The sequence below is a fragment of the Ananas comosus genome, linkage group 24 (assembly GCF_001540865.1).
Source record: "Ananas comosus cultivar F153 linkage group 24, ASM154086v1, whole genome shotgun sequence".
In the NCBI taxonomy this organism is placed as follows: domain Eukaryota; kingdom Viridiplantae; phylum Streptophyta; class Magnoliopsida; order Poales; family Bromeliaceae; genus Ananas; species Ananas comosus.
In genome coordinates this window covers 7206365-7215217 of record NC_033644.1, presented here as the reverse complement: position 1 = coordinate 7215217, position 8853 = coordinate 7206365, and the positions used below count along the sequence as shown (strand labels likewise).

The 8853-nt window shown below is 37.1% G+C and overlaps 1 pseudogene; it reads left to right on the top strand.

The window, feature by feature from the left end:
* Window positions 5269-8853, top strand: part of LOC109728678 — a 25607-nt pseudogene continuing 22022 nt past the window's right edge.

The window sequence follows — 8853 nt, the reverse complement described above, 5'->3', positions numbered from 1 at the left end:
GAAGACACCCAAAAATTGGCCTCAAAAGAACTAGATAAAGCTTAATTTTGCGGCGATCACATTTTACTCTGTCTCCCTAAACACTATCACAGTAGTAATGTAGCTGAAGTATATCGAAAAAGTGATTACGACAGTGGTCCTATCAGCAAGAATGTCGTTCTGCCACTGCAACTGAACATTCGCCTCCGCAGAACAGCTGGCTTCTTGCCGCATATCCCGCCCTTACCACCTTTCGAGCACGAAAGTCGAAAGTTGAGTTCTCCCGCCCTGCACCCCCTAACAAAACACACCAGAAGAATGCCCCCAGACGCGCGTTTGCTGTTTAACCCCACTCCAACTTCAGTTGTGCTTGCTTTGCCCTGCTTGGAGAAGAGAGATAGTGTTCTCTATGTCGGAAAAGAACATGCTGAGAATCTTGGGGCTCTGCTGAAATACTTTTGCTGGACACGCCACGAGATCGGCGGGAATAGAGTGTCGCAGCGTCGGCTCCTTTACTCGCGTATTGGGCAGATAAACATTCGAGGTAATGTTTGATTTCAAGCGGATTGCAGCCTTCACCGTGGTTATTACTGCTTGCAATTGCCACGCCACTCTGATATTATAGCTGCAAAGCCCCATCCAACGCGAAGTCGGCCGTAGTATATTCGATAGTATAAGATAAAATTAAGCGAACAGAAAATAAAAAATTTATTCAGTGGCCTAAATTTTTATAAGTATTAAGGGGCTTTATACTCAGTAAGAGTAGATTAGTGTCCTAACAGTATATATATATATATATATATATATATATATATAGAGAGAGAGAGAGAGAGAGAGAGAGAGAGAGAGAGAGAGAGAGAGAGAGAGAGAGAGTCCAGCTATGGTGCTTGTAAAACCATTAAGCACTTGGTGCTTGTAAGTTTTTTACCGTTAGATCTACTTCTCGGATCATTTTCAACTATTAGATTATACTATTCAACCAACCACCCACTCAACCCTAGGGGGCCCACATCTTCCTAACCGCATATCTCTTAATCCAATGGCTAAAAATCTACAAGCATCAATAACTTGGTACTTTTAAAAGCATAGGAGCTCAATTATGCATATATATAGTCCGGCTACTATGCTATCGATAGTACCAAGCCTTTGGTACTATTAAGTTTTCTACCGTTAGATCTATCATTTGATCATTTTTCACTCGTTAGATTATATTATTAAACCAACCACCCACTCAACCCTAGGGGACCGCTATCAATTTAACCGAGGACTACTATCATCCTAACTGCACATCTTTTCATCCAACAGCCTAAAACTCAATAGTACCAAGGGCTTGGCACTATTGATAGTATAGTAGCATAATTCATATAGAGTCTAAGGGCCTAAAACTCAATAGTACCAAGAGCTTGGTACTATTGATAGTATAGTAGTATAATTCATATATATATATACACACACACACACACACACACACACACACACACACACACACACACACACACACACACACACACACAAGCGCCTCCGTGCTTGTAAGTTGTTCTCGATGATAGAGCATCTGATTTAGCGATCGGTTCTGTTAGACATGATTTATGCTATTAGAACTATCTAGAAACCAAATTTCATAATTTTTTGACTTCATTTGCCTAGTGAATGAGTAGTCTCAAAATGAATGACTGAAAATAAAAATCTTATTAAAAACAGTGATAAAAGACTCAAATTTAAAATCGGAAGTATTATTCTTGCTCTTGATATTAAGTAGAATTTTCTATTAAATTTTCATCTAATTTGGATACTTCTACACCGTTGAACTTAAAAACGTGACACATCGGCCGTTAAAATAGTCATTTTTGAGACTCTTTGATCGCCTGGTAAATGATGTCGAAAAATTATGAAATTTGGTTTCTAGATAGTTCTAATAGGGTAGATTATGCTTAATGGAGCTGATCGTCGAATCGGATATCCTATCATCGAAAACAACTTACAAGCACGGAAGCCTCCGTACTTTCGAAAGCATGGGAGACCTACTCTCTCTATATATATATACACACACATAATCAGGGCGTGGTGCTTTTAATAGCATCAAACATTTGTGCTATCAAGTTTTTATCGTTAAATTTATCTCTTTAATCATTTCTATCTGTTAGATCATACAATTCAATCAACTACCTATTCAATCCTAGAAAAGCTCTCTCATCCAAAGGTCGAAAACCTAATAGCAGTAATGGTTTGGTGCTATTCAAGCCTAACTTTATATATAAAAACTTATTCGTTGTATTCTACAACATTTGAAAAGCCTGCATGATAATGACTCTTTTTTAAATGTTTTTTGCCCATTGATTATTGAAACAAGAGATTTGAGAAATTTTCTGTATATTATTCATCTAAATCCCTTCTCTTATATAGAGAGAGGAAAAGCTTTACATGGAAGTACAGGATTATATCCTGTTATACAAAGAAATAAATAATACTATCCTAATAAGAAAGTAATATACATAGTAATATATATATATTATATATGGTAACATATATAATATATATATGGTATGTAATATATATGGTAACACCCCTCCGCAAACTCAAGGTGGGTTAAACACCGAGAGTTTGGATAAAAGAAAATGATGACGTTGTGTGGTATGAGACTTTGTGAAGAAGTCGGCAAGCTGAAGACGAGAAGATATAAACGGTAAGGCCAGTGTGCCATTAAGAAAATGATGCCGAACGAAGTGACAATCAATTTCAATATGTTTAGTGCGTTCATGAAATACCGGATTATTAGCAATCTTGATGGCACTTTGATTGTCACAATACAGAGGTGTCGGAGTAGAGCAAGTAATGCCAATATCACCAAGAAGACGACGAAGCCAAACAATCTCAGATGCTGTAGCAGACATAGCACGATACTCAGCTTCGGCACTAGATTTGGAGACAATATTCTGTTTCTTAGCTCGCCAGGAAATAAGCGAATCACCAAGAAAGATGCAATAACCCGTGGTGGATCGACGATCAGTATGGTCCCCAGCCCAATCAGCGTCAGAATAAGCTCGAAGTGCAAGTTCCGAGGTAGAAGAAAAGAAAAGACTCTGGTTAATAGTGCCACGAAGATAGCGGAGAATGCGAAGAACAGCAGCATAGTGAACAGAAGTTGGTTCCTGAACAAATTGGCTTACTATGTGGACAGCATAAGCAATATCTGGACGAGAGATAGTGAGATAAATAAGAGCTCCAACTAACTCCCGATAGCGCGTGGGATTTGAAAGTGGCTCACCCATGGTAGGAGTCAGTTTTTGATGAAGTTGCATAGGAGTATTGACTGTGTCATTGTCAGTAATACCAGCACGAGAGATGAGATCCGCTGTGTACTTCCGTTGAGATAGCAAATAGCCTTTAGAACCGTAGGCTACTTCAATACCTAGAAAATAACGGAGAAGCCCGAGATCCTTCATTTCAAATTGACGTTGAAAGAAAGCTTTGATAAAATGTATAAAATCGGGATCATCACCAGTGATAATCATATCATCAACATAGAGAAGTAAAACAGTAGTACCACGAGCAGAAGAGTGAATGAATAATGCATGATCATTTTCACTCTGACGAAAACCAGCAGAGATAACGGCAGTCGAGAACTTCTCAAACCAAGCACGAGGAGCTTGTTTAAGACCATACAACGCCTTGCGAAGTAAGCAGACATGACCAGGCGGATGATTAAGACCAGGAGGTGGCTCCATGTAAACTTCTTCGTGAAGATCACCATGTAAAAAAGCATTCTTAACATCAAGTTGATATAACGGCCAACCACGAGAGGCAGCAACAGCAATAAGAACGCGAACAGAGGTCATTTTGGCAACCGGAGCAAATGTCTCCTCGTAATCGATGCCATACTCTTGAGTAAAGCCGCGAGCAACCAAGCGAGCCTTATATCGATCAATAGAACCATCAGACTTCGTCTTAACTTTGTAGATCCATTTGCAACTGATTGGAACCTTTCCTGGAGGAAGAGGAACAAGCGTCCAGGTACCGGTGTTGTGAAGAGCCTTAAGTTCGTCAGACATAGCATCTTGCCACTCAGGAATGGTAGCAGCTTGGCGGTATGTTCGTGGTTCCTGGTGAGTATGGATGGTAGCAAGAAAAGAATGGAAATGGGGAGAAAGAGAATGTGAGGTAACACAACCAAAGAACCTTTTGGGCTGGCGCTCTCGAAGGGGATAGCGACGCACGGATGTCGGAGGATCGTCGGTTGGAGCTTCGACAGAAGGACCATCATGAGAGGCATGAACTTCACTTTCATCTGCAGGAGAGGTATTAGGAGAGATAGAGTCCTCAGGAAAAGAGGAATGCTCTGGAAAAGAATCATGCAAAAAGGAAAGATCGATAGGGGCAGATGAAGAAGATGCAGTGGCTGGTGTGGGTTGGGCATAATAGAGAAGATGCTCAAAGAAAATCACATCACGAGAAATCCGAAGACGTCTCGTGTTAGGATCATAGCAACGATACCCTTTATGCTCAAGACTATACCCTAGAAAGATACAAATAGCAGATTTAGGAGACAGTTTATTTCGTTCGTGAGGAGGTAGCAAAACAAGGCAAGTGCAACCGAAGACTCGTAGATGATCATATGAAGGAGGCTTGGCAAACAACCGCTCACTAGGAGAGACACCTGAAAGGACACTGGAAGGCATAATGTTGATTAAGTAAACAGCTGTATTGACAGCATCAGCCCAAAATTGTGAAGGAACAGAACTATCAAAAAGAAGAGACCGAGCAGTATCCATGATATGACGATGCTTTCTTTCAGCAACCCCATTTTGTTGATGAGCATATGGGCAAGAAAGCTGAGGTAAGGTGCCTTGACTTGCAAGAATTTGTCTGAATTCAGAAGAGATATATTCACCACCAGAGTCTGAACGAAAAATTTTAATATTTGTGCCAAATTGATTTTGAATCATAACTGTAAAATTTTTATATATTTGCAATAGTTCAGACCGGTTGTTCATAAAATATATCCAGGTAAAACGAGAATAGTCATCCACAAAAATCACATAGTATCGATTACCAATACGTGTAGAAATAGGAGCAGGACCCCAAACATCAGAATGAATTAAATCAAAAGCAGCATGAGAGATAGAGTTACTAGCAGGAAAAGGTTGAGTAGTATGTTTAGCAAGTTTGCAACCCATACAACTAAGATTATTGGAAACAGAAAATTTGCCTAATACACCACGACGAACTAAAACATTAAGATGTTCGAAAGAAAGGTGACCTAAGCGACGATGCCATAAAGTAGAGCTAGAGATGGTTGAAGTAGTGGTGGCGTTAACAGAGTTATGGTTGGATGGTAGATGCAGATGATCCATGTAGTACAAGCCATCACGCCTATGGCCCTGTCCAATCAAAGTCCCTGTTCGACGATCCTGAACACGACAAGAAGATGAGTCAAATGTAACNTTGTGTTCAAACTTCAAAGACAAATAATATAGTTAATCTAATTAACATAATGCTTCTTCTAATTGCACTATTCGAAAATATATACCTCCTTAAACAATTCTACGTACACTCTATAAATAGTTAGGTCAAATAGACTCATACTTTGGTTCTGCGGACTTCTGCTTTTGTTTTAATTATTCAGTAATGAAAACAAATTTGAGTAGAGTATTTAGCAAAGTAAAAACTTTAAAACTTTGCAATATATATAGGAAAGTAGAAATAAGATGTGCTTAAGTTTTTACATAATTTTTCTAGAGAAAAAGATTGTTATAAATGTTTAATACAGCGCGCTAATAGCACTATTCAAAATATATTATATTAAACAAAACTGCATCTCATGGCAAGCAATTTAGGCTAATCTCATTTGGATAGGTGTTTGCCTCAACTATAGTTTTTATTTTTATTTTAAATTTTCTATGCATATATATATATAAAACATGGCTATGGTGCTGTTCTGTTTCTAATAGCATAGTCGATCCCCTACTCCCAAAACTCTCTCTCTCTCTCTCTCTCTCTATCTCTCTCACAGCCTAAGCCCTACATTTTTGAATGCAATTGTCTGAACATTAGAATCCAAACCCGTTTTGATAGCGCGTCGAATAATAACCAACTACTCTAACCAGTCGTTGTTGTGTTGCGCAAGTCTAAATATATAGATTTTTCAATGCCTAACTGGCCCCTAGATATAGATGGAAACAATTAAAAAGTCCAAAAATGAAATTTTTACATTTAATGCTCACCAAGAACTCATTTTGGCTTTTCTCCATGCTAATTTAAAGCTGTCAATTCATTTTTATTACATTTTGGCTAAATTACACTAGTAATCATTAGATCACGAGTAAGCTGATATATATTCTGATCATCAAATTTTAAATTTTTTTTAATAATATTTGGCTCAAATTTTTTTAATTGTTGTAATTAAATCTCACACTTTTAACTTAATTACATGAACGAATGGATACGGAAACATGGCATAATATATATTTTTGTTACATCTATAACCATACATGAATTGAGAACTTGAGAAGGTTACGGTTGGCCCCTCCTCACTTCGTTGGGGCCCGTCCCCCTTTTTTTATTTTTTGGTAAACTTCAAATACAATCCATGTGGTTTCACATTTTCTCATTTTAGTATCCTATGGTTTAAAGTGTATCGAGTTAGTGCCATGTGATTTCATTTTTATTTTTTTATTAAAGTGAATATATATTACAAGAGCGCTTAGAGTAGTGTGCGTAAGCACAAAGATAATATAAAAGCTCCTTAATTATATTATTTGCTGCGTGTAATTTTCAAAGCATTATGTTTTCTTATGTATTGATGACCAGCGCATGACACTACCCATAAAGCACATAAGCATTACGCGTAAATAACACATCATTACGTATGTTGATATATATTAATTATCTTTTTTTTTCCTCCCTTAAAATGTTTTCAAAGCACCTGTTTAATGAGATACTTCGTTTACTTCAATTGTTGGGGCTTAATATTCTTTTCTTTCATGTCTAATTTTTCTTACTCGTAATAGTAATGATGATGATGGTAATGACCTTTATTAATTAGTATGATAACTATCACAGAAATTTTTGTCACTATGTTTAACAAAATTAAGAAATATGCATTAATGCATGCAATTGAAAGATATTTTATTTAATAATTCATGATCCGTAAAAGCTTAATCCATTAGAGAACAAAATTTTGATACTTCATATTTAACCATTTAACCATGCATAAATATGATCAGATGTCTATATATAGTGATATATAATATATTCAGTTTTTAAGTTATTTCGATGGTATAAAATAAATCACTCTAATATTATTCCAAAAAATGAAGGACTATTATTTTACAATTAATGGGTTAACTAAAAGATATATATATATATATATATATATATATATATATATATATATATATATATATATATATATATATATATTATATATGGTATGTAATATATATGGTAACAATTATTAAGGCTGCTTGATTTCTTAAAATAGAATTGGATTTCGAAATTTTGTAATGTCGCAGTCGTGCTGATACTACTTGTTTGTTTTCTAATGACATGTACTTTGCTTTGTGTTTGCATCTCAACAATTCCCTTTTATTCACAAAAAACAGACGTAGAAGATTTCGAGCCGATGCCACCGAGTCTTAATTAAGATCGAGCAGCCGAAAACCAAGTGGGCGGACGAAGATGTGGAAGAGGAAGATGTTAAAGACTCATGGGAAGATGAAGAACCTGCACAGGTGCAATAATCACAGCTTTCTCAGTATATTTTCTTTCTTTCTTTCTTGAAACTGTAAATGTTTTGAATTCAGGCGCCAAAACCATAGCCTGCAGCAGAAAAGACTGCACCGAAAACTGCCAAGAAAGCTGCCGGCAGAAAAGGAAAACAAGCGGAAGCGAAGAAACTCGACGAAGTAACAAATGAAGCTCATAAAGATCCTGTTGAAGAGAAACTTCGTCAGCAAAGGTAACATAACCAACCTCAGTCGCAGCATGATTTCTAGTTATTTCTCAATAGAAACAGCATTAACGTCGACCGCGTGATATTTACTTTATGCAAGGCTTGTAGAAGAAGCTGATTACAAATCGACTGCAGAATTGTTTGTCAAGAAAACCGATGAGAAGTCTCTGGATAGTTTTATCCCCAAATCCGAGAGCGATTTCGTGGAATATGTGCAGCTTCTCTCGCATAAGATTCATTCCTACGAGGTCGGCAAAAGTTTTTAAGATTGATTCATTGCTTATGCTTGTAAACTCTAGTGTTAGGGAGTTTATCCATTTTTGGGCTTTTGTTTTCAGGGAAGCTACTTTTACATACAACTCCTCAAAAGCTGTTTTAAGGCACTCTACCACTTCTTTAAAAGCAGCAGATGCTAGAGAATTAGCTTCTTCGATAACAGTTATCGCGAACGAGAAGCTAAAGGCGGAGAAACAAGCGAATGGTAGCAAGAAGAAGCAGGGTAACGAATCTCCCGAGCCATGTTAATTGTGTAAGATTAATGCTACATGTACCGCAAAAGTGTACTCTAAGATGTCGTCGATGACTCAAACTTTGTTTGCAAGACAACTGGTGATTGAATCACTCGACGGTCGTCATGTATACAGTACTGACTCATTAGTAGAATTTTAGGTTACGATTGTGAATTATGCAAAGCATTGCTCATTGTAGAACATGTGAAATTAACCCCTTGACGACTGACGGATATGATTGTGGTGAATCTCTGTAAGGACTGAGATTTTTTTTACAGTGCAACTAAACTCTCTGTTGACGTTGTTTATGTGTGTAATTTAATTACATTAGCACTTGTCAAGTTTCAGGAGAAAATGAGCTTAAACGGAGAAGTTACGCGATTATTAGTTTTCACTTAAGTGAATAGTAACTCC